The sequence below is a fragment of the Castanea sativa genome, chromosome 7 (assembly GCF_040712315.1).
Source record: "Castanea sativa cultivar Marrone di Chiusa Pesio chromosome 7, ASM4071231v1".
NCBI lineage: Eukaryota > Viridiplantae > Streptophyta > Magnoliopsida > Fagales > Fagaceae > Castanea > Castanea sativa.
Window position 1 is genome coordinate 23,778,545 of NC_134019.1, and position 2,750 is coordinate 23,781,294.

Consider the following 2,750-nt stretch of genomic DNA (forward strand, 5'->3'; position numbering starts at 1 on the left):
GACTGATTTGAACTATGATGCTGTAAAAGGATTAATAATATAATAAACTAATAATAGTGACGTGTTATTGGGCTTTATTGTTGTCTTCTTGTCAGTTGCAGTCTCTATGTCTTACTTAGGCGGGCTTACACAACACGAAAAGCATTTGGGCTTTATTTCAAGGGCCCACGCTGAGTTTTGGTTACCCCATATTCTATTCGGGAACATCAAAAATTTTCCCTCAACACTATCTATTTATATGTGTTTAATAAGTTACAAAATAAATATTACTATATATTTTAAAAATCTAACCATTAAATTTTTTATTCTTTATGGTCTTAACACACATGCCAAATTTTGTGTCAATTAGATATTATTTACCTTATGACTTATATGCTTATATTTTCTACATAATTTTAAATTATAAAAACTTACAATTTAAACAATTTATTGAAGATATAGCTATTAATATTTAATTTTCTAGAAAATTTTTAAACATGCAGGATATAAGAAAAATGTGTAATTTAATGGTGGATTTTTTAAAATTCAATTTCAATAAAAAGATATTGAATAAGGTTGTAGCCTAAGACTGCAACCAATTTTGTAATTAAACATTGTCATTATTTTTATTACTATTATTATTATTATTTGAATTTTTGTGTATTATTTTTTTTTTCATTATTTATTAATTTTTGGATAAGGACTATGGAGGTTATGTTATTGATAAAGATTCCTTAATTTCTTCTTCGTATTTTTAGCTAACTGCTTTTCAAAATACCAATATTAGATTATTTATTTTAAACTTTATTTCATTTAGATATGAGAAGTACTACATCTGCAACATTTTTATAATATTTTCACAACAAATTCTAGTGGTAAGTTGTTACTGATTCTAACTTGAATTCAACATTAAAATTATCTTTTTACCTTACCACCAATAACAATGTGTTACTAAGGATTTGTTGTCATAATGTGGTGTACACATAACATTTCTTTTTATAGCAATATTGTAGCATCTTCCTACAATGGAGAACTAATAGGAAGTCTAACGTGGGAATACTATTTTTGGGATATTATCCTAAACTAGGGATATGATCCTAAATTAGGAATAACAAGGTTCATGTATGTATGCATACCACTCGATCCATAACGACCGCCGCTCTCTTGCCTATAAATAAATAAATCAATACTTTCATTAAGAACTAGAAATGTCGAAAAAGCTCGCTGCGCCTTGCATAGAGAGAAAAATGGGGTTTAGTAAGTTTTTGCTGGCTATATGCTTCTTGGGGTTAACCCTAATTCATGTCTCCCTAGCCCAAAACTCCCACTTCGACTTTATCCATGCACACAATGTAGCTCGTGCCAAAGTTGGTGTCGGTGCAATTGGATGGAACAACACACTTGCAGCCTATGCTCAAAAGTATGCTAATACGAAGATAGAAAACTGCGAATTGGAACATTCACAAGGGCCCTATGGAGAAAATCTTGCTGAAGGTTATGATACCTTTAGCTGAGTAGAAGCAGTGAATTTGTGGGTAGCTGAGAAGCCTAATTATAACCACAAGTCCAACAAATGTATTGGTGGTGAGTGCCTGCACTATACTCAGGTTGTGTGGCGTGATTCTGTTCATCTTGGATGTGCCAGAGTGAAGTGCAATAATGGGGGGTATTTATCATTTGCAGCTATGATCCTCCGGGTAATTATTATGGTGAACGTCCTTACTAATTTAATTAGCGGTTAATTTATTGATTACTCATATTTGAATATGTTGTTCCTGATCAGAAGTGTGTTCAGTAGTAACCAAATATATGTGTACCCTTCTGATTGATATATAAATATGATAAAAAAGAAGTCACTTTTATTATCACGAAGAAGAAATTTGTTTTTTCCACTTGCATACCATGGGGGCCATGCCAAGGTAATAAGTCAATTTCCTAATAAGGAAATAAATCCAGGGTATAAGAGAAAATGGAATTAAATCTTGGGTCTCAACCCAACAACATTTTACAATGTGTAGTGTTTTTGTTTCGGGTCATCCTTCCCCACAAGAGACGTGTGAGTGTTTCTTAGATTTCATTAAATTAGGTCTTAGCCTAAGAGCAGTTAAGTACTGTTATGCTCAGATAAATTAATCGCACTCATCACTTGTCTTAGGCTCTTAGCCTTTTTTGTTTTAGAAAAAATAAAAATATTGTGTTAAATCAAGAGTATTTAAGCACATGAAAGACAAGAATAAAAATCAATATACTGGAACAAGAAATTAATTAACTGCTATATGTGTAATTCAATTGTATTAATGCACTCTTCCTTTTGACTTTGAAATTTGACGTTTGAAAATATAACTAGTATATAACCCTTGAAACTACTGGATGCCATATATATGCATGATTGTATGGGTTTATGCATAGCTCAGCTTCTTTTTTTTGGTATGAAAAGAAGATAGGAACATCTATGATTTAAAAAAGAAAAAAGAAAAAAAAAAGCATTATGTTCTTGATCACGTGAACGTTATCAATAATGACGATATTAAGATAGGAGGAATAGAAAGAGATAGGGTAAACATTAATTCCATTTCTAAGAGCATCTGTTCTCCACAAATCATATCAAGATGGGTGCTCCTTGCCATTTACGACAACGTTCTCTAATTCTTTCTATGCGAACTTTGCCATTGGTTCAGTCCGTTGCATGGTAAAAATTTATTGTGCCATTTCTATGCTCACGAGTTATCGCATTGCTACAACCCAGGGGGTTGGCCGAGTTGGTTGGGCAC

General features: G+C 32.1%; 1 pseudogene; it reads left to right on the forward strand.

Moving 5' to 3' along the window:
* Positions 1–1,226: 1,226 nt before the first annotated feature.
* On the forward strand, positions 1,227–1,705 carry LOC142643698 (basic form of pathogenesis-related protein 1-like; annotated as a pseudogene).
* Positions 1,706–2,750: the final 1,045 nt, after the last annotated feature.